Source organism: Pinus tabuliformis, chromosome 8 (assembly GCF_031772625.1).
Source record: "Pinus tabuliformis cultivar Carrire ecotype Pingquan chromosome 8, CPIR1, whole genome shotgun sequence".
NCBI lineage: Eukaryota > Viridiplantae > Streptophyta > Pinopsida > Pinales > Pinaceae > Pinus > Pinus tabuliformis.
In genome coordinates this window covers 920,388,561-920,413,827 of record NC_142294.1, presented here as the reverse complement: position 1 = coordinate 920,413,827, position 25,267 = coordinate 920,388,561, and the positions used below count along the sequence as shown (strand labels likewise).

At 33.8% G+C, this 25,267-nt stretch overlaps 1 pseudogene; it reads right to left on the bottom strand.

Annotated features, from left to right (window-relative positions):
- Positions 1–4,903: 4,903 nt before the first annotated feature.
- LOC149238528 (E3 ubiquitin-protein ligase UPL5-like) overlaps positions 4,904–25,267 on the bottom strand; it is a 134,599-nt pseudogene continuing 114,235 nt past the window's right edge.

Sequence of the window (25,267 nt, the reverse complement as noted above, 5' to 3'; positions counted from 1 at the left end):
AATGTGTACCTTTTGTGTGTGTTGCACATCATGAAGATCAAAATATTGCTCCATCTGTAGTATCCATGTTACTGGATCCTTGCCATCAAATTAAGTCATATCGATCTTTGGAATGTGGTGGGCCTTAAACCCTTTTGTCCTCATCATGATTTTCATGGAATACCTTGTCACCACTAGGAAGCCTTTCTTACAACAACTTTGTCAAACCTTCCATGTTTGCTTTTAAACCATTCATGTCGCCTTTTATTTTTATTTTTAAACCATCCATGTCACCTTTTATTTTTTCTTTTCAACCATCCATGTCCTCCTTTAAGCCACAAATTTCACCTTTTTAGTTCATCTTTGGTTGCTCTTTGTGAGAGCGAAATTTGTTGCACTTGGTCCCATAATTTGGATACATCATGTTGCAATTCTTCCTATTCTTGTGTCATAGTAGAGATTTCTAAGGGCTTAATGGGTGTATAGTTATTTTTTTTGGAGGAATTTTAGAACCAAACACTGATATCTTTGCTCAATATTCCCTTGGAATCAATTCAAACTTATTTTTTAAACAAAAATTATGCAATTTTTAAAAAATACACACCTTTTTTCTTGCTTTTAGGAGCTTGATCTTGAAAAATTGTAACTCTATAATTTCAGCTCTCCAAGCTTTTAAATTTTGTCCTATGTTTGCCTCTGAGTCTTCCTTCCAACCCCACAATTCAGACCGAGATTGGATTCTTCAAGAAAGAGTTATGCCCAATCTCCCACAGTGACCTAATTATAGACTAGTTCAGTAGAGAAAACTTGTATTAAATAACACATGTCACTGTTTCAACCTTTGGACCTGAGAATGATACATGAAAAATTACAATCAATTCACTTTCAGTTACCTTTTATGAAATTCAAATCTAATGCTCAGAGAGAAATTTATGACAATTTTCCCTAGGTCACCTGTTTGAGATTGAATTATGGAACCCGCAAAAACACTCACTTCTTCGGACCATATCTTAGAAAATATAGTGAACCAATATTTGAATTTTTTACACGAAGTTCACCACAACTGCAGCTCCATGTGGTTAAAATTTCGGCTTCTGAAGCCTCGTACAAAAAACCTTATAGAGAAAATTTCAATATGACCTATTTGAAGCAGCGAAACCCTAGAATGCAAAGCTCTAATACCAAATGTTATGCAACCAACTCACAAAATAGAAGAAAAGATAGATTAATTACTTAAAAATTATCCTCTTTAAGGGGGAAACCTCCTTTACATTACATAAATGAAAAATTCTTGGATGATACATATGATAAGACCTGCTTTGTATATATAGGGGTCTAATGGGTCACAATATAATCAGAGTCTACATAATAATAATAATGTAAGGGCACAACAATAAAAATAGTGGGCTTCTATGGGTCACAACAATAACAATATGGGGGGTACATGGGAACAACAATAACAATAGGGGGCTACATTAACAATAAAAATAAGGGGATACACTAGTATTATAGGGACCTAACATAAGTGGTGTTGAGAACCATCTAAACAAACATGGAAAAAGTAAGATATAAGGCATAACTAAAACATAATTTTCTATCAAAAAAGGAAACAAGAGAAAGAAAAACTACATACAATACATGGTAAATATCAATTTCTTATGTGTTGAACGTATTTAAGTAAAACTCATTTTTCTAATTAAGAAATGAAACAACAGAAAGAAAAAACCGTATACAATACATGGTAAATATCAATTTCTTAGGTGTAGAACCTGTTCAAGTAAAACTCATCAAGCAGAGCTCCTTGAAAGGATTACTATCATGATAAAAAAATTCATATGTTATATTCACTAAATAAAGTGTGATGATGTATAGGCTTGTTGATGTAAGAACTTGTCCCAAGTCTCACCCAGTGAAATGGCCCAATTAGACCTTCCTCTACCAAAAGAAGTAAACCCTCCAGTTATGGCCTAGTATGTCATGTTGGTTCTTACACTTTATTATAAAATGGAAATAAGTATGCAAATGCAAGATGTAACTGGCATAACCCAACCCTATCTAATCCTATTTATCTTTCCTAGCTAGGAGCATTTCAAGAACCAATTTCACATGAAACAAAGGTAAGATATAGAGACTAGGAAAAATAGCCTATGATACACCATTAGTACCAAACCCAAAGGATAGCTACAAATCATTTAGAGCATACCTAATTCATTTCAACTTTGATGTAAAATTAAGGAAGAAGTAAAAAAAACATGGAGAACAGTCCCCCAAAGACCATCCATAAAAAACCTATGTCAAACTCTAAAGATTGAGAAAATCTTGAAAATCATCGAGAGCATACCCTCTTCACATTAGGTTGTTACAAATGCATAAATAAGCACATATATTATAAGCATGATACAAAAAACAACATTCATCCCTACAAGATAAAATAAAAAGTAATATGAATGGATAGAATAGTCCATAACATCCATAACTTGCAAGAGTATAACATCACAAGCTAACAATATCCCTATTCAACATATGGAGATACCTTAAAATTCCAAAGAGAGACCTTTTTCAAGAGTTCAAAGGTTTTTATATAGAATGTCCTATGAATTTTAGCCTTATACCTACTTGGATCTTGGCCTTCATACATGACCCTTGGCCTTCCTACACTACTTGGCCATCCCATTTCAAAAACTTTGACCTCATCCCAAAATAGGATGGTGAGGATATATTTTAAAAAAATATTCAAAATCACAAATCACAAGCTAAATTTTTATCTATGTTGGTTCTTAATAATATAATTTACATTTATAAATTTTACATCTCTATATATATATGTGTAGACACACACACACACACACACATATATTTTACATCTCTCTCTCTCTCTCTCGCTCGATATATATATATGTGTGTGTGTGTGTGTGTGTGTACACACATATATATGAGGAATTTTTAAAGATGGAAATTTATCTTAAAGTTTAGAAACTTGGCAAATTTTACTTGTCCCTAATATGAAAACTATAAAAAGGGGTGGCAGGAGGGAGAATAATTCTATCTAATCCTGAAAGAAAAATTGTAGCCAAATATTCATGGGGGCTAGGTAGGAAAACCAACAACCAAGCTGAGATGTATGGTCTTTTATTGGGATTAAATTTAGCTCACGACATGGAAATTTCAGACTTAACAATCCTAGGAGACTCTATGTTCACTATACAACCCTTGATCAATGGCTCATATCCTAAGGAAAATATCCTTGATATCCTCTTTAAAATAATAAACCATGCTCTTAACTTCCTTTCTGCACTACAACTGGACATTCCATTAGCGCTGCAAATAACGCTGAAATCCAGTGTTTCCAAGAGCGTGAATTGGCTTGAAGTGGAAGCGCAATATCCGGTGAAAGAAGGAAAGTCCACATCGATGCCTCGATTTGCGCTTGGAATAGTGCTGAGAATATCACCAGAAATAGAGCCATAAATTGTTTCTTCCATTCTTGCTTCCATTGTTACGTTCACTTGTACTGCTAGTTTTTCTCCCAATTGTGATTCCTATTTTGTTTCTGGCATGGCATCGAAAATAACTTCTTTTTTGGCTTCCCAATTAACACCAAGCTATGCTTTCACCATAACACCAAGTATTGCTTCTAAATTGGCACTGTCCATTGCATCTAGCTTTGCTTCCATTATTGCATCTTCTTTAGCTTCTAATATGGCTTCCATTATAGTGTCTTTTGTTGCTTCTAATATTGCTTCCATTATTTCTTCTTGTTGGCTATCTAAACGACTTCTCTGTTTGCTTATTTGAGAACACCAAGTTTGGCTTCTAATATTGCTTCCATTATTACTTCTTTGTTTGCTACCTGAATAGATTTTGTTTTTGCTTTCTATGTAATGCCAAGTTTTGCTTCCATAATTACTTCATTTTTGGCTACCTGGATTGCTTCTATTTTTTCTTCTCAGATAACGCCCAATTGGGCTGCTGGTATTGATTCCATTATTACTTATTAGTTTGCTACCTAAATTTCTTCTTATTTTGCTTCTTAGGTAACATCAAGTTTTTCCTCCAAGATTGATTCTGGTGTGCTTCTAGTTTGGCTTACATTGTTGCTTTCTTTTTTACTTGCAAAATTTCTTCTCTATTAGCCTCATTGTTTGCTTCCTGTTTAGCGCCTAAGTTTGCTTCTTTTTTAGGTCTAGGGTTTATTTCCTTTTAGTGTTAGGATTTTCTCTGAATTAGCCTCCAATTTTGCTTCCCATTAAGTAATCAATTTAGCCTTCTATTTAGAGCCAGTAATAGCTCCTAGTATGGCTTCCAATTTAATGTCAAATTTTACTTCCATTTTACAACCACATTTTGCTTCCATTTTAACAACTCATGATGCTTCCTTTATAGCTCCCATTTATTTATTTAATATTTCTAATTTTAATTAAATTAGTTAAGTATGTCATACCTCTTAAATAGCTTATATGATTATAGAGTAAGTCATATTGCATTTGAAATATTTTATATCATACCACTTATAAAGATTTTTTAGGGAAATGGACATCCATACAAACTAACAACATTTTTTCAACTATAACCAATATTTTTATATTATTAATAAACAAAATTTCTAGTCATGACTAGCTACACATAATGCAAGCCCAAATTCACATCATAGAGATTTATATAGCAAAGCTCTTTAAGGTTTCTTATAGTTACACGCCACACCACAAAATTGGAATAAAATAACAATATATTTTTTTAAACTAAAACCTATCTTTTTATATTATTAATTAACAAAGTTGTTGGTCCATGACCAACTACACATAATGCAGGCCACGATAATACATGTCCAAATGATATAAGTCAAAATGATACAACTCAATATGGCACGACAAGTGAAAATGATGCATATGATAATAAACATGAAAAGAGGCATCATAATGATTTATCAACAATGATCCATGATGGAGTCTATATGGTCAATGTCACTGGCTACTACAAAAAATTTCTCATCATTATCATCATGTCTATTATGATCATCAATATCATGATAATCATCACTTTCATCATTGTTGTCGTCTAGCTCGATGTCCTCTCCATCTACTTGATCACCTTTGTCTTGAATGTCTAAAGCAGACCCAACATAATCTGGATCGATTTCAAGATCAACAGGATCTTTTGAAAGACCCGTGTTCTGCAAAAAAAAAAAATCAAAATGAAAAGTTATTATTTATTTCATGCAATATTTAATATTTATGTTATATTTCTAATATTACAACATATGAAACATAACCATAATCATATTACATCATATCAAAGTGCACATATATGCCATAATACAATTTCAATTAAGTTACAACTAAGATGTTATTCCAATGATCTAAAACATGCAATAATTGTAATAAACGTTAGTAAATTGTGGAATGACGCCATACATTTTTGTTGACTAGCTTATGTATCGTGTAGTGTGCCAACCCTTCCTAGGAAGGAATGGCCCTCCTGATTAGTAGGGATAATTGGTTAGGAAGGTATTGCAGTTGTTTGATTTATTTCCTCTTAGTTATAATTCATGTGTGCTTGTTGTTACTGTTATTATTAGTCTTTTTAATTCTTTAATGATTGCAGAATCCTAGCCTTTGTATTATGTAATATAATAGGTCCTGGGTCAGTCCCTTTGTTAGTGTGACATTTATTTAATTCCCATTACAGTTTGATGGTGTGTTCATTTCATTTGAATGTGCATTTCAACATTTGTTGAGATAATGGTTTCTAAGAGTGCTCTTCTTTTCTGAATAAAAGTGAAAATGTGACAAAGTGCTTTTATTATGCATTATGTGTTTATTTCTTGAGAGTGTGAACGAGGTTTGAGAGTGTGATAACCAGACTGTTGAGTTGTGAGGGTGTGATTAACGATTGAGCTTAAGATTCATTGAGCACTAGTCATCATTTTCCCTTGCATATATTTTTCACAATAGCCTTGCAATAACAAAACCTACCTGGATTGAAAATTAATGTGAAGAGTTGGTATTATTGCTCTGAATTAAAAGGATAATTGGTTTTCCCAACAACAAGTTGAAAAAAAACTATGCACAGCTTTCACATAATGCCAGTTGAAACAAAATTTGGAATGTTGTATGAAATTTGAAGAAAAATTATTTAAAGGTCAACATAAACATATTATAATTCAAAGTGTGTAAAATAAGGAAATGAACAGTCTACAATTTGAATCAATCAGATTGGCCAATAAATGAAGTGTGGGTGTGCATTTTAGTGAAGCATGGCAATTTTGGCCCGTTTCACAAAAATGCATACCCATCCTTCATTTCAAGGCCAAATTGAATGATTCAACTTGGAGAGTAATTTTTTTACTAATAAATAACATTATTTTTTCATATAGAAATTTATGTTGTGTAAGAATATGCCAAATTGGATGGATTTCATGGGGTTAAAGTCAAGGTTTGTGTGTCTCAAATAAAAGCACACTTGGATTTGTACTTAATTGATTGTGTGATAATGATCACTCCAACCTAAATATAAGACCATTTTATGCAACATAGCATAGTCATTTTCATAAAGGAAATGTTATACACTGAAATCCAAGTATGTGGGAATAACGATTGATAATATCTGATAATGATCATAGTTGAAAAAAATACATTTTCCCAGGCCAAACCAATTATACTCCCGTATGAAATTTTAAATGGGATATGATTAGACAATTCCTAATCTTAGGATATAACCTTGCATCATGTTTGACAAATATCATACATAACTATGTTTCTGACTTATACACAATTTTCACATAAGGCAAGTCGAAGCAAAAGTTAGAATGTTGTATGAAATGTGAAGTATAAATAATTAAGATCAAAGTAAAGATATAACAATGCAAAAGTGTGTAAATCCATTAAATAAACAATCTATAATTTGAATCAATCAAATTGGCCAATAAATTAAGCTTGGGCATGAATTTTAGTGAAGCAAGAAAATTTTGGTTTTCTTCACAAAAATGCATGCCCACCCTTCATTTCAAGGCCAAATTGAATTATTCAACTTGGAGAGTACTTTTTTTACTCATAATTAACATTAATTTTGCACATAGAAATTTCTATTGTGCAAGAACATGCCAAATTAGATGAATTTCATAAGGTTAAAGTCGTTGTTTGTGTGCCTAAAATAAATGAACACCAGGACTTGTACTTAATTGACCGTGCGATAATGATCATTCCAACCTAAATACAAAACCATTTTACGCAACATAGCATAGTCATTTTTATAAAGAAAATGTTATTCACTGAAATCCATGTATGTCAGAATAATAATTGATCATATCTGCCAATGATCACAATTGGAACAAATATGCACTCTCAAGCCAAACCAATTATACTCTTGGTAATGAAATTTGAAATGGGACTTGATTGGACAATTCCTAACCTTAGGATATAAACTTGCATCATGCTAACGAATATCCCACATAACTATGTTTTCCACTTAAACACAACTTTCACGCAAGGCAAGTTGAAGCAAAACTTAGAATGTTGTATGAAATATGAAGTATAAAGATTTAAGATCAAAGTAAAGATATAACAATGAAAAAGTGTAAAATCATTAAATAAATAATCTACAATTTGAATCAGTTAGTTTGGCCAATAAATGAAGCTTGGCTCTGCATTTTAGTGAAGTAAGGTAATCTTGGCATGCTTAAAAAAAATGCAGCCCAACCTTCATTTCAAGGCAAAATTGAATGATTCAACTTGGAGATTACTTTTTTTACTCATTAATAACATTATTTTTGCAGAGATAAATTTTTGTTGTGCATGAATATACCAAATTAGATCAATTTCGTAGCTTAAAGTCAAGGTTTGTGTGCCTCAAATAAATGCACACCAAGACTTGTACTTAATTGATTGTGCGATAATGATCATTCCAACCTTAATATAAAACCATTTTATGCAACACAGCGTAGCCATTTTCATAAAGAAAATGTTATACATTGAAATCCAAGTTTGGCGGAATAACAATTGATCATATCTTCCAATGATCACAGTGAGATCAAATATGAACTCCCAGGCCAAACCAATTACACTCTTGATAATGAAATTTGAAATGGGACATGATTGGACAATTCCTAAACTTAGGATATAAACTTGCATCATGTTTGACAAATATCCTACATAACTATGTTTCCCACTTATACATAACTTTCACATAAGTAAAATCGAAGCAAAACTTAGAATGTTGTATGAAATTTGAAGTATAAATATTTAAGTTCAAACTAAAGATATAAAAATGCAAAAGTGTGTAAAATCATTAAATAAACAATCTACAATTTGAATAAATCATATTGGCCAATAAATGAAGTCTGGGCTTTCATTTTAGTGAAGCAAGGCAATTTTTGCCCGCTTCACAAAAATGCACGCCCAACCTTCATTTCAAGGCCAACCTTTTTTCCTATGAGGATATTTTCTCCTGAATTTTGTGATAGCCCCAACCATAGTTCTCTCGTAAAATGAATTGTAAATATTTTACAAAATAAAATTAAAAAAGGGGGGACTGGGTCAAGGACACAGATTCCAGAGCTGAGAGGAGGTTGCTTGCTTGGGATATCTATGGGTTTCTTGTACATAAATCTGAACTATTTTTGGGACAACCATTAAAGGGCTAGTTGGTGAGCCTTAATGGAATGGCTATGAATTTAACTAGGCTGCAATGAAGTGTGCAAGACATGTTGCCTTGAGAGACACTCACAAGGCAAGAATGACGAGGACTATGTTGTCTGGTAAGAGAATGCAAGGCAACAAGGACATGGAAGTCAACCCCTATGCAAAAAAGTAAATAGCAGAAGAAAATAAGTGTTCAATTTCATTCAAGACTTCCACTTTTTTTATGCAAAGAAAAATTTTCACTCACTCGCTTAGCCATATAGGATTCAACATCCGATAAGAAGAGAAGAGAAGAAGAAAGAAAGACAATCACTGATTTCAGTTGGCAAGATTGGTGGACAGGTGGTTTCTCCTTGGTGAGGAACAATGCCTCTGAAGCCCCAGTAAAGCAAGAGGGTGGAGATGGTTTTCTGTGGATTCCCCCAATGGTGTGGGTGGGGGATTGTGTCCTTGGATTCCTCGAGGGAGAGCCAGATAAGCCTTCTTGTTGTTAATTTATAGTGGGTTATGGATTCCCCTAAGTGGGTGGAACCACTATGTGTTGTTTAAGGGTGGAGAGGTCACTCTCTAGATTCCAATGGTATCTATGGGGTGGAAGCAGTTAGCCTCTAGAATCCTTGTGTTCTATTGATTGTTGAGTGGCTCATGGGTGGAGGAGGGAGGTCCTCTAGAGTCCCTATTTTAGTTGGCAGTTGACCTTTTATCCCTGAAGCAAGCCCCTTAGTCTCTGGAATCTAGCTTGGGGGTGAGAATTGCAAGTGAGCATGGATGCAACTGTCTAAGGTTGGGTGGAGAGTCCTTGTCCCATAGTCAGTGTCCCAACACATTCCAAGATAAGTATTTCTATTTACTTGCAGTGTTATTGAACATGCGTTTGTATTCTAGATTGAAATGGTGTTGATAACTATAATGAGCCTGTGTTTGTATTTCTGAATTGAGATGGTGCTTATAAATGTGATGAATAGGAGTATAATGCATTCCCAGGTTAGAATGGTATGCCTTGTGAATTAGATGACTATCCTATTGAAAATCATAATAAATAGCAAATATACATAGGTTAAAGACACCATAATGGTTCATAGGAACCAAATTCAACCATGGCAGTATTTAATACACAAGTCCTTTTATTACATGTATAATGATTACATGGGAGACAACCTATTTGATAGGGTCTGTGTGATCATATGTTGTTATAAATCCAATTATATTTCATTTGATTTTGTGTGGAAGCTAAGGATTACCTCACCTTCTAAATATACTAACCGGTGACTTTACATTAGAGGCTTTGGTAGATTTCTGTTTTGAGCAGTCCTAGAGGTCTTCGACAAGATTCACAATGTTGCTGACTATGGTAAGGGTCAGAAACTCACGTGAAGGTCAAGGCCACATGATGGGATTTGAATCAAAGTATTCATTCAATGCATCATAATCTTCATTGTAGCGAAAGAAAGCAACTAGGTGGATTTCTGAATCAAATTTTTGTTGCAAAAGATAACATGCCATTTGTCAAATGAAATCTTAAAATTCTGAGGTGATGAACACTAATAGGGCTAATACCAAGGTAAAAAGATAAAATAAGCTGACACTGGTTGGGGCGAGAGAGGTAGCACATGTGAACCATCATATTGAGTTGATCCGAAGGAAGATTGTAAATTAGGTTTGTGCAGACTTAGAGTGATTTAGATTAGAAAAATATAATGGCGGAGTTAAGGTCACAAGCAGCCATGATGAAGGATAGGGAAGTGTGAAGCGCTATAAAATACCACCCAAGGGATGGTTGAGAAAGGAAATAATTGGTGAAAGGAATTCTTCTATTAATAAAGTATTAGAGGAGATGAGGGTAGTTTAAGTTGGAACCAAGAGAAGGAGCACAAGAGTGGTGCCAAACCAAAGGAGTATGAGGGATATCACAGAGGGAGTTGAAGGAGAATTGAAAGTGATGGAGGAAATTATGAGAGAAGGGGCCTCAGGGAGTGGCCATAGTAAGGTGACGTGGTTATAGGACAAGATATTGCGTCAGAAGAGTTGGAAGTCGTAGATACAGAAAATGAGATTTCGTTCATGGAAGGTGTTTAAGTTGTGATGAGTGGCCAGGACTAGGGAGGGCTCCCTTCGCTGACAGAGATGATTCCAATGTGATGTTATAGTCTCATCAGTGAGTATGGCTCGAAAACCCTTGAAGGCTAGCTTTGCAAGTCCATATGGTGGAATTGTGTTGGGACAACTCCCACTCTGGGAGTTGTAGTAGGACGAGATTATTCCCCCTTGCTTAATGATAGGATAGTGGGGCCTTACCCCTAACTGTTACTTGAAATTAGGAAGAATCCTTATTCTGGTGGGTAAAAGGAACTTGAATCACTTTAATGAAATGGGATGGCTGGTTGAAAAGGTATGATCCACCCCACCCCAGTAACCCTTAGAGTATCCTGAAGAAGGCAATAAGACTAAATATTTTCCACTGCTTACCAAAGGAAGGAGAAGGTACACTAGAGTGAAAAGAGAAATGGTCAGGATTAGGCATGGGACCCAGACCTGGACCAATAATGGTGGTCAGGTTTCTCTTTTGGAAATCACCGTTGTGGGGAGGGGCGATGTGGCTAACCCCTCCAAGTATGTTCGAAGATCTCTAAGGCAACTAGGTTCATTGTTTACCCCCGCACTTGTTGTACGAGGACCAAGAAGACAACCTCAGTAAGGATGAAGGTTCTGGATCATTTTTGTGTTGTGGTGTAACATTGCAATGAATTTTTTTATGTTTTGTCTTCTCTTCAATTTCTATCTCTCAGTGGCTCGATCCCACCACAGAACGAGGATTTTGAATTTTGTAATGTTTAGATTAAACATTTTTTTGACGATGTATTGCACAAGACTTGATTTCCAAATTTTGGAAAGGTTTTTTGGTTTCTCTCTCCAAGGGCATAGAACCTAAATGGGTGATGGGCGAAGGCACCCCAAGATTTTTTGCATGTGTTCTATGTATATTTCCATGTTAATATAATATGAATATTTTCCAACAAATAAAAAAATAGCGCCCTAATGGGCCTTGCTTTTGTGGTGTAACAACGCCCTAATGGGCCTCAATTCTTGGGTCTGGCATTGGCCTCTTTGGGCCTTCGTATCTATGATATGAGAAAACATTATGACAGAGATATGAAGGGGATATGTTGAGATCTATGACAAGTATATCATGATAGACCTATGACTATTCCGTTGCATTCTTATTGCTAATGTTCTCTCTACATAATTTCTGATGAAGATATGGGTGAATGTAATGTGAAAATTTTCAAAATGTTTTAAAATGCAATTATCTACAGTAAAGACTTATATCCCTAAGAAAATTAACATTAATAGTACTCTATTGGTTAGTAAATATATAACAATGTAAAAGTGTGTAAAATAGTAAAATAAAAGATCTACAATTTAAATCAATTAGATTGGTGATGAAATGAATCCTAGGTGTGTATTTAGTGAAGCAAGGCAATTTTTGCCTGCTTCACAAAAATGCATTCCCAAACTTCATTTCAAGGCCAAATTGAATGATTCAATTTGGAGATTATTTCTTTACTCATAAGTAACATTAATACAATTAATCATTTTTTATTTTTCACATATATATTTTTGTTGTTCAAGAATACTCCAAATTGCATGGATTTCATAGGGTAAAAGGTAGGGTTTGTGTGCCTCAAATAATTCACACCAAGACCTGTAATTAGTTGGAAGTGATATAATGATCATTCCATCCTATGCGCATGTGAAATTGTACCTCAATATTGTGGTGTAAAAATGCCCTAATGGGCTTGGGTCTTGTGGTGTAACAGTTCCCTAGTGGGCCTCAGTTCTTAGGTATGACAATGGCCTCTTTAAGCCTTCTTATCTATGATATGTGAAAAAATTATGATAGAGATATGAAGAAGATATGTTTAGCCCTATGACAGAGATATCATGACAAACCTATGATTGTTCTACTGCATTTTTATTGCTAATGTTCTCAATACATAATTGCTTATGATGATATGGGGTGAATGTAATGTGAAAATGTTGAAATATTTTAAAATGTCATTATCCACAACAGATACTTCTATCCCTAAGAAAAATAACATTGTTACTACTCTACTAGTTAGTAAATATATAACAATGTAAAAGTGTGTAAAATAAACAATCTACAATTTGAATCAATTAGATTGGCCAAGAAATGAAGCCTAGGCATGCATTTTAGTGAAGCAAGGCAATTTTGGCCTGTTTCACAAAAATGCACGCCCAACCTTCATTTCAAGGCCAAATCGGATGATTCAATTTGGAGAGTATTTCTTTACTCATAAGTAACATTAATACAATTAAATATTTTTAATTTTTCACATATATATTTATGTTGTTCAAGAATACTCCAAATTTCATGGATTTCATAGGGTAAAAGGCAGGGTTTGTGTGCCTCAAATAAATGCACACTAGGACTTGTAATTAATTGGCAGTGATATAATGATCATTCCATCCTATGGGTTTGCGAAATTGTACCTCAGTCTTGTGGTGTAACAATGCCCCAATAGGCCTCAGTTCTTGGGTAAAGAATTGGTCTTTTCAATTACTCAAAAAGGCTTTGTCCCTCCAATCCTCTTGTTGTTTTATTTTTCCTATTTGGTGATAGTGTTAATTATAGCAATACTTCGAGTCTTGGATTTTGGAAATTCCTAGATACAATCATGCCATGGATAGATATCCTCCTCCTAGAGGGTGTTAATGTGACAAGATGCATGAGATAAGGAAGGAGATGAGACACCTAGCCAGTCAATTGGAAGGCGTGCATAAGTCCATGGTCTACATTATTACCCAGATGGAATCCAAAATGAAGAAGAATGAAGAGTTGGAAGGGTAAAGAATTTAAGGACCTTAGTTATTTAATGCAAGGTGTTGTAGTCAAAGGTTAATTTTTACTTTTCCTACAAAAAAATCAATATATATATATATATATATATAGAAGACTTTGGATGTAGGGAGTAGGAATTTTTTTATATAACAATCCCTTTTCAAAAATTTTGTTTATAAATTGTATACAAGCCTAACCTTTCAATCTTAAAATATATAAACTTGGGTCTGAAACTTTTATAAATTGGAAATTAAATCACACGCAATTTTGGGGTCAGATCATTGCTCATAGGAATCAGACCAAGGAATCAAAGGCTTTTTGAAAGGTTAAAGAAATCAAATGTTACAGGATGAGGACCCATAGGAAATAAGGATGGCTAAACAACCCATCTCCAAATCAACGACCATGATTCATTCTTAAAGGCTTTCCCATTCTTTTCATAAACCACTATGGGGACCCCTTAGAAGTGGTTAACGGTTTTTATGAAAACCATGCATCGAAATTTGGTGACAACTCATGCACCTGTCAAGCGAGCTAGGAAAGAGAGAATGCCCTTACATGTCATCAATATTTTTCGATATAATATTGTCCCACCTGTTATTTTCTTTGTCCTCCAATTGCAAAGTTACAGTGGCCAATGTCTAGAGTGTACATTGTCAATTACTCATCAACATTCAACTGTTCATTGTCTCCAGTTACTAGGTAACTCATGATTCAAAAATTATTCCTTGTCCTTTATTTCAAATATTAAACATAAGAAAACCCTGAAATCAACTAAAAAACCTGCAATCTCTATGACGTATGTTCATACACCCCTTATGGATAAAGAATTCGAAGTATACGATTCTCGTTTCTCCTTGGACCTTTTGGAGATTCGACAAGACATTCTTGACCATTCCAATGAATTAGATATTCTTTTTGGAGTCATTTAGTCGAGCCTTTATCATGTAATTGTTCCACACACCTATAATTTCCCATAATTTTTTACTTGGTTAGTGTCTTCCTTTGTCTCACAGAGGAATTTGGTTGTCTTCTTTAGGGGAGAATATTTTTGAGGTCAATTTAGAGCTAATACATGAAGCTTTTAATTTTCATGAGGTTGAGAATCCCATGAGATTTTTAGATCGGTATGTACACATCACTTAGAGAATTATTTCTAAAGAGAATAAGGCACGTCAGTTTAGACTCATTCTGCCACCAAATTCCGAAACTTCTTCATTTTCTGTGAGTTATCCAACAACCTTTATTTTGAAGCCAAATGACATGTTTGGTATATTTAGATATCCCTCTACCTTGGTCTATATGTTCTTATATGTACATGCTGATAAGTTTGGCCATCTGGGTCTGAATATGTGGGATTCAAAGAATCAAATGAAATATGTGATTAAATGGACTAGTGTCATTAGGAAGAAGGAAAATAATGAGGGCTTTTCTTATTACTTGTCATCATTAATGGCCACTATATATACTGTTTTGGACAATTAGCAGCCTCCAAGGATTTTGCCTAGAAAAAGAGTTGTTGCAGCTCACCAAGGACAATAGAGTGGGGGACTAGTATATTTTTTAAGATTACACTAAGATAAGACTGTATGGGGTTGAAGTACCACCATATCGTTTGCCAATATTTTTTCCTATGAGGATATTTTCTCTTGAATTTATAAGGCAGAGTCTAAATGTTGACCAAGTTCATTTTGTTCCTGCACACAAAGGGTATATTTTTAACTTAGAAAGAATTGTTGGGCCATTCATTGTGAATAATAAACAAGCCCTCCTGCAAGTTGAAGAAATGATGAAGGAGTTTGGATTTGATCAAGGAGAGAAGTGGAAATATGACCCTCATCATATAATTTCAAATAAAAGAGGGGAAATAATTTTTGCACCTTATATTCATGAAAGCAAGCTAGAACTTGAGAAAATGGAAAATCAAGAAACATGGCCAGGCAACAAAATGCAACAAAGAATAGATGCTCAAACCCCTGTAGTGAGGGAGAAGAGCTTGAATATAAATATACCTAATAAAATTGATGTTGAGATATAAGACTCACAATTGAAAAAGAGAGCAAAGGTTCAAAGAGAAGAAGAAGCAGAGGTACAAGTTAAATTAATAGAGGGACCCTCAAATCAACCAGGTTTTCAAATGCAATTGGGAAACTAAGAGTGTTCTACCTCCTCCCATGTTTTCACTGATTTGGTAGTATTTTCAATTGAAGAAAATCCCTCCACCATAGAATTGTTACAGAGGAATTATCAGCATATTGAAGAAAGAAGTCATAAGGTGAGAAGAAACATGGAAACTTAGCTAGCAACACAAGAAACTCTAACTTATCAAACAGTACTACTCTTTGCTATGGATTTAGAAAGGAATCAATTAAAATTATCCCTCATGCATCTAGCTATTTAGTCTCTTCCTTTAGGACCTGGTTTTAAAGCATTAGAACTATCTATAAATGTAGCTGACATTCCACTTCCTGACAAGATTAATTTTCATAAACAAGAAGGGGAATGCTCTATAGTGACATAATAAAGAGATCTTTGACAATAAGTAAAGAAAAATAGTTTTTTGAGAAAGTTTCAAATCAACTTAAGCAAGAAAAGGAAAATTCTAGAGCACTACATATTCAAAATGAGGACTATAAGAAGCTAGTTGTTAAATTGGGAATAGATCTAGAAGACAGGGAAGTTATTAAAACCCTGTTGCAAAACATAGAACCTAAGATGTAGTCATTAAGGAAGAAGTTGAAAATGCCTGGGACTAAGCATACTCAAACAACTGAACTAGGTCAGGTTGAGAAGAGAAGGAAGTGTTGATGGGAGTGTTAGTGGACGGAAACAAAGAAAATGTCATTTTGCAGAAGCAAGTGCAGGGATTACAACAATAAATCGAAAGCCATGTTTTCACAATTATGGTCCCAAGCAAGTCAAATGACCCCTCAGAGAAGCTTACAAAAGTTATGGCATAACTCAAAATCTGAGAGGTTGAACTAAAGAAAATTCAGGACAACCTAACTAAGGTAAAGGAATAACTTGATACCAAAGAGAGCTAGCTAAATAAAACAAAAGAAAAAAATGATCAGTTAACCACCAATAAAAAGGCAACACAAGATGAGATCAAGGAGTTAAAAACCAAATTGAAGGGAAATATCTCTCTAATTGAAGCTAGACAAATTGTTTGGGATGATATCATTCAGGAGGTTCGTTCTAAATGGGAGTCTATTCATATAATTTCTCAATAGAAGATTATGATGAATGGGTGTCAATCAAGCATTGATGCATGCAAGGAAACTGTACATAAAGAAGCAATGAAGGCTAAAAAGATGATCAAATATTTAAATGGGAAATCTTCGACTAAACTAAGGCCATTAGATATCAGAGATAGAGTTGGAGAAATTATGGAAATCAGTAAAATTAATGAGAAAACCTACTTCTCATCTAGGCTGAGAACATATTAAGGGAGGTTCACGAGCTAGTATCTTTTTTTGATTCCAAATTTGACCAGAGGACTAGATATGGCCTACCTAGTTTTTGGGACCAACAAAGAAATATGCTTTCTTGGGAACTATGTGAAAAGGAACTAGTGGCTGTTAAAAGCAGAGAAAATACAACACATGAAAAGACTGCAATCCTTAAGGAAAGTACTATAATTATTTGCATAGGGACTTCCAAATTCTTTGGCTGATGAACACACTTTTTTTTGCAAAACCTAATTATACAAAGATTTCAGATTTGAAAGTTGCATTCTAGAAAATGATCCAGCGTAGGCTCCCTGATGAAGAACTTTGGAAGAAGTGTGAAAGGTTGATTATTGTTATTGAAGGAGAATTTCAAATGGAAGAAGCAGACACCAATCCTCAAATTCAATGTTTCACTAGTCATCGCACTTCTGAAAAATGAGAAAATTTCATTTTGTAATGTTGTAAAAGAAATTTTAGTAATGAATAGTTAAGTAGTTATAGATGTTTTGATAGTTACCTTTGTAATTGATTTTGATGTAATATTTAAAAGGCATGAGAACCACTCGAAAGGGATTCATAGCTTTGACATTTTAAGTACTTGTGTAATCATTTTGGCTTCCTTGGATATAATAATAAAAGTCACCGGGTTGATTATAGTATGTATTGGTACATTGTAGTATGTGTTGTTTCTCTTATGCGTTTTCTATATTCATTTTACTTCTTTGAAGCACATGTATGATTGTAGCATATCTATTTGAGTAAGTTATAGGTTCATTTTATGTATCTTTAATAGTTACAACGAATACCTGTAAGTTCTATTCAAAGACACCTTAATAGGCTCTCCGTTGCTTCTACATTTTCATTCTTAATCTAAATCATTCAAACTTTCATCTTAGAGTTTTAAATTTGGATTTTATTAAAGGGCCCCAGTTATAAACCCTAGCCTCTTATCAATTATACTTTCCAGCAAAATAATTAAAGTCTTGCTAATATAAGGCAAATTTGGGCATAAAGGTTCATCTCCAAGATTAAGTTTTGTTACACAAGGGAATATATCACATCTAGACGCATTTTAATAATTTTTTGAAAATCTTTTAAAAGTTTTGAAATAGTTATGTGGATGTCCTAGGCATTGGTTCCCTTTCAGCCATAAATTGTCTCTATGATGACAACAAAAGGTATGAAGGGAAATGTTACCCACCAAAAGTGGGTAACCCCATACGAGAATTTTTCTCCCAAATCTATCTTAAACTGGAGGCCAATAACCCCGGACAACCACCATTATAGCCAATGTATTGTGCCATTTGATCTCTTCTCTCTGAGCCAATTGTATGTCTCCTCACCCATCTGTCGAGAGCATGTGTTTGAAGGTGGGAAATCCAATCCTAAAGGTATGTTTTTCATTGTGCAATCAAGTGCTTATGCTTGTTTCTCCTTGGGCACTTTGGGCATGGATTGTTGGGTGACTTGGAAGAAGGAAGGGTTTTGACTGTAGTCTTATTCCCTCACCTTAAATGGGGGATTAATCCTCAATCCTAGTCCCGTGGGATCTCCCCTAATGGCTTATAGCTTCAGGAAGGGCACTACTTGGAAAACCTTGATTTTGGTAGCATGGTCCCAGGACTGCATCCATTGGTGAAAGTCCATAAAGAGCAGGGGCCATTTACTAAAGTGAATGAGTCATTGTGCCATTATTTTCACTTAGTCTATTAGTTGTCCCTTAGGTTTTCCCTTCCTTAGGGCTCTGCTAGATTGTGTGATAAAAAGCAACATTCCATCAATATGGTGGGAAACATTCCACTGATATATTACCCTAGGAGGATGCCATTTATCCTATCATGTTCCAACCATATTCAAAAAATTTTACAATTAGAATGCACAACATTTTTTATTGGATAAATATCGAAAAAAAAAAGGTATGTTGCCTCTACTCTATGTTGCAAGAAATGAAAATTGACATATAAACATAAAAATATCCAACTAACTTATTTAAAGTGAACTATTAATACCCCATTCTCCATCTAGATAACAAAGTCGGTCCACTTTTTTCTTTGTAACATGTCCTTTTCGAAGTTTGTTGGATTACGTCCATATTTGTCCTCTTGCCAAAACATGGCACATGGACTAGTTAAACTAATTAATACACAATCATTTAATTTTTTCTAGGAATATCTATATATATATATATATATATATATATATATATATATATATATATATATATATATATCAATATATCATTTCACATATTAAATATACTTACACAGGTACAATTCAAGGCATGTTGATCTTTCTGGGCACTGTGATGCGTGGCCCTTTGATTTGCAAGCCTAGCCTTTGGGGCATTGTCCTGAAACATATACTAATTGAATTTAACTATCCACATACAAAATATAAAAATCGTTTAAGAAATTTGATATAACCTTATGAGAAAATTCAAATACCTGGATACTCTCCTCACTGAATTTCCTCTATTCATCCAACTCCTCATACGTTTTTAAAAGTTCTTTGCATACTTTTATACTTAAATCAAATGGCCTTATTTTGAGCCTTTGCTCAAGTGGGAGTTTTTTTTATCTTATTTGTTTGATTGCACCTAAATCTCTTGTGGTTTTGAGACATTTGTAGTTTAACCTTTTCTACGGACCAACCTACACCAAATTCAGTCTACATGTCGTGAATTACTGCTTTCGGTAGGTGCAATGATATCTTTGAGAATGGGAAATGGAGACGATATTTGAACCGTTTAAGGCATGAATCCTTCAACCTACTCAAAATTTTTTTCCCAACATCTGATCTATGAATTTCACCTGAAACCACATTGTATTCTATCCTTGTATCATGGTTACCAATGCAAGATTCATAACGTGGTGTGGAAGAAGAGATTTGTGTCCCAGGAGTGGATTGGGAATTGGAAGTATCTGTTCCCTATTCCAGATTCTTAGTGGTTATGCTTATTGATTTCCTCCTTGATAATTTTCTCGCTCGAGGAGTGGTTGGGGAATAAATTTTGTATGGGTGTTTGTGTGAGGATAATTTTTCCCCACAAGGATGGCTTTGTTTGGGGCCTTGGAATTCCCTTTGATCCGGTTGGTATGCTTGCAATGTTTTAGTGTTTTTAGTTGATTTTTTTCATGTATCTAGCAAGTGTTTGCAAGTCCACGCCATCAAGTTTGTTAACTGTCTCTATCCCCAATATCGAAGCCAGGACCTCTTCCTCCTTGTTAGTCTCATGTGGCTAGATATATAAAATAAAGTTTTATTTATAAATTTTGAAAGAAAAAAAAATAATAATAATAAAATAAATAAATAAATAAATTTGAACAATCACATCTCTATAAATTCACAATGACTTACCTTATTATGTCCATTGTCTACTCCTTTCCCTTAGCTCGAAATTCTGAGGTTATGATAGAAAATATTGTCAGTGGAGGCGAGCCAAGGGAAATAGCGTGCAAGGAAAGAAAATAATGCGCGTGAAGGGAAACAATTTGAGCCGAGGTAAGCAATTTGGCCATCACATACACACAATCTTCCTAAGAAAATCTTTATGATAATCAAACCATTATGCACCAATACATGAATAAATATCCTGCAATTTAACCCTAAATCCATCCTCTATTCATGGAACTGACAATGCCTTACTCTACAGCTCCAATTTATGGACCAAAAAGGGAGAAAAATAAAAATCTCGCGTAAGCTTCTTTTGAATCCTTAAGTTTACTTTGTAGCTCCGTTTGAATCCTTAAGATCCTTTAAAATCCACTAAATATCATCAATATCCATCAATTTGTTTCATAGTATTTAAACTGCTGCCACGAATTCGCAAAAAATGTAATATTGAAATTGTCCATCTGCAACAAAACAAGTGGACTTCGAAGCTCCCAGATCGAGACCCAAGCGGGAGTAGAGGAGCCTATTTTTTTCTTTCATGGTTCTGCGCCTATCAACAATGAAAAAATTTCTCAAAGGGGAAAGAAAGAGTTTTCTTTTTTTTAGTTCAATAGTTAGTGGGTAACTAATATTGAAGTTTTGGCCTACGAGAATTTTAAATTTTGACTCACCTATGGTTGAATATTTTGATTCTTCAATCACTGAATTTAGCGTTGAATTAGGTAAAATAATGTGATCATGTTGGGGTGTCAAAGTCAGCGAAAATGACACTTAGTCTAGTGCCCTTTAATTGTTTGTTTCCATAAAAAATTGGACATAGAAATGTTACAATAATATAATATTATTCTCAAATAAAATAAAAAATTAATATAATACATTTAGTAGAATAACCATAATTTCAATAATCTACTACATTCATTATAGATTAATTTAATTAGCTCTAAAATGATTCCATAAACTAAGTTATAAATGAGGAACGAAACAAAATTGATATACACACTAGTGGTAAAGTGTGTTACATGGGGAAAAAATGCTAATCTCAATTAATATTTATGTTGTAAGGACAAATTATACTCTATTCAAAATATAGTCTACCAATAATTCTACCCCTACACTTATTGTTTTCATTGTTGATAATTAGATTTGATTGGTGTACTAAAATTATTGTCATTGTCGTGTATTATAGGATCTAGAGGAGGTCATAGATAAACAACATGGAAAACGTAGAACTACTAAATCGCAAAGAGGAAAGTGGCTCATAGAAGATATGACAATGAAATCTGCAGATACAATACAGGTAAGAAGATAAATCAACCTCGACCAAAGGAGGAATGTATTTGTGATTTCACTAATACTACAACATAGAGGAGAGAAAGTCAATTTTTTTTTCCATGAGGCCTTTCAGATAAAACTTATTGGTTGAAAATGCACAAGAATGGTGATTAAATGTGATTCTATGATCAAGGGAAATGTTTGAAAATTAGGGTGGCCATGTGGGATAGGGATGTTGGATACTTTTCTTGTCGAAATTTTGGCTCGATGTATATACCTAGGGTCATAAAATTATTTTTGTTTTTCAACTCCAAATTAACATGATATCAATATGTCAAATATATGACTAAAGTGAAGTTTTGTGTTGGATAACATATTCATTGAATTGATATAATTGGTGCACTAAAAATTATTGACTATGTTGGAGCTAGATGAGGCCATGACAACAAATCATGTCATATCAAAAGAGGACAAAATGGATGATGCGAGACATCAGGTACTCAAATTTGCACTTAAGTTAGCAAAAAATGATATAATTTAATTTTGTGATATGTCCATATTTTTTCACAATATTTGAAAATTTATAATGTATTATTCAATCTTGAGGCACACAAACCTTGCCTTTTACCCTATGAAATCCATGTAATTTGGAGTATTCTTGAATAAAAGAAATATATATGTGAAAAATTAAAAGATATTTAATTTTATTAATGTTACCTATGAGTAAAAAAATACTCTCCAAGTTGAATCATTAAATTTGGCCTTGAAATGAAGGCTAGGGGTGCATTTTTGTGAAGCTGGCCAAAATTGCCTTGCTTTACTAAAATGCACACCCAACCTTCATTTCTTGGCCAATTTGATTGATTCAAATTATAGATTGTTTAGTTTATTATTTTAACACTTTTACATTAATAGAGTAGTAACAATGTTATTTTTCTTAGGGATAGAAGCCTTTGACGCAGATAATTGCATTTTAACACATTTTCAACATTTTCACATTGCATTAACCCCATATCATCGTAAGCAATTATGTACAGAGAAAATTAGCATTAAGAATGCAGTGGAACAATCATAGATCTGTCATGATATCTCTGTCATATGTATGTCATGATATATCTATCATAGGGCTCACCATATCTCCTTCATATCTCTATCATAATCTTTTCTCATATCACAGATAAGAAGGCCCAAAGAGGCTAATGTCATACCCAAGAAATGAGGCCCATTAGGGCGATGTAACACCTTGAGACCGAGGCCCATTACAATGTTGTTAAACCACAAGACTGAGGCCCATTAGGGTGTTATTACACCACAAGAATGAGGTCTGTTAGGGCACTGTTACACCACAAGACCAAAGTACAATTTCATAGACCCATAGGATGGAATGATCATTTTATCAATGCCATTACTTTTAGGTCTTGATGTGCATTCATTTGAGGCACACAAACCATGCCTTTTACCCTATGAGATCCATGCCATTTGGAGTATTCTTGAACAACAAAAATATATATGTGAAAAATTAAAAATATTTATTTTTATTAATGTTATTTATGAGTAAAAAAATACTCTTCGATTTGAATAATTCAATTTGGCCTTGAAATGAGGGTTGGGTGTGAATTTTTGTGAATCGAGCCAAAATTGACTTTCTTCACTAATATGCACACCCATGCTTCATTTATTGGCTAATCCGATTGATTCAAATTGTAGGTTGTTTATTTAGTGATTTTAAACACTATTGCATTGTTACAACATTCTAATTTTTGCTTTGACTTGGCTTATGTGAAAGTTGTGTATAAGTGGGAAACATAGTTATGTAGGATATTTGTCAAACATGATGTAACATTATATCTTAAGGTTAGGTAATGTGCAATCATGTCCCATTTCAAATTTCATTACCAAGGGTGTAATTGGTTTGGCCCAAGAGTGCATATTTGTTCCAACTTGAACATTAGCAGATATGATGAATTGCTACATCAACAGACTTGGATATAGGCCTTTCCATGAGGCCTTTCATATCAAACTTATTAGTTGAAAATGCACAGGAATGGTGATTAAATTTGATTCTTTGATCAAGGGAAATGTTTGAAAATTAGGATGGCCATATGGGATAGGGATGTTGGATACTGTTCTTGTCGAAATTTTTGCTCAATGTATATACCTAGGATCCTATTTTTTTTTTCAACTCCAAATTAACATGATATAAATATGTCAAATATATGACTAAAGTGAAGTTTTGTGTTGGATAACATATTCATTGAAATGATATAATTGTTTTACTAAACAATATTACCTATGTTGTGTATTACAGGAGCCATATGAGGTCATGGCAACAGATTGTGTCATATCAAATGAGGACACAATGGATAACGTAGGACATTAGGTACTCAAATTTTCAATTAACTTAGGAAAATTTGATATAATGGAATTTTGTGATACATCCATATTTTTTCATGATACTATTAAAATTTATAGTGTATTATCTAATTTTGACAGAAATTAATGCACGTTGTTGATTATTTTAGATGGAAATTGGAGCAAATTTAGAGCCTGAGCCTTCAACTAGCAAAAGATAAATATATTTACGAGGAAGTGGACCTAAAACTATTAAATCACACAGCAGACAGTGGGTGTAAGAGGATACAGAAATGGATCTTGAAGATACAACAAATTATTGCATTGAACAAGCGGTTGGTCAGGACTATAGTACATGGGATGAATACTTTGAGAAAAGTATTGTTTGTGGATGTTCCATATGTCGTGGAAAGAAACAACTCAAACGAATGATTGTACAACGACATTACATAAATGATGAGCTTCCAGTGGGTAGTATGCCTCCTACAATCGATTTGAATCCAATAGGAATTGTAGTAAGGAATTTTCCATTTTTTATTTAAATAATAACTATTATTCTTTTGAACATTGTTTTATATTATTTAAATAATTGTTTTTTTCTTAATGATTACTTGCAGGATAAAGTTGGTTTAAAGTTTCCTGGAGAATCGATTTCCAACCTAGAGTATGGTGATCATTTATCTGATGATACATCTAACAAAAATATTTACACATATACCAACCTGGAAAGATGATAAATTAATGAAAACAAGTAACAGAACAAGAACCAATTTAAATATGCATAATTTTCTTAAGTGAAAGGGGAAGGTGGACTACATACCCTATGAGAATGAATGTGATGGAGATGATGAATTTTCTTTGAGATTGCGATCAGTTTACAAAGAGACATTTGATTGTCGACTATATTGCGCTTGGCCCAATGATCAACTACCTAGAGTGTATGGGGTGTTTCAGTTTTGGGGATACAACTATGTGATATGAACCTCCAATGTTCATGGAGAGAATCTAGGCCTCTTTCTTGTGCAAAATGTCCATGTCAGCATATGGTCTAAATTGAATATGTATACACATAGTCTCCGATTGGAAAGTGGAAAAGAAATGAATAGAGGTCATATTATGTTTATAGATGGACACACATACACACACAAAAATATTGCAATATGTATAAATAGTAGTAAGGGAAGGGACCCTACTGTAAGACCAAATTGTCAATTTATTAAAGTTATAAATGATAAAAATGGAGATATGGAAAGAGAGGTTGAGATATTGATAATGGTTGAGGATATTATGGACCTTAGCATTGGGGATGAGTTATTGATTAA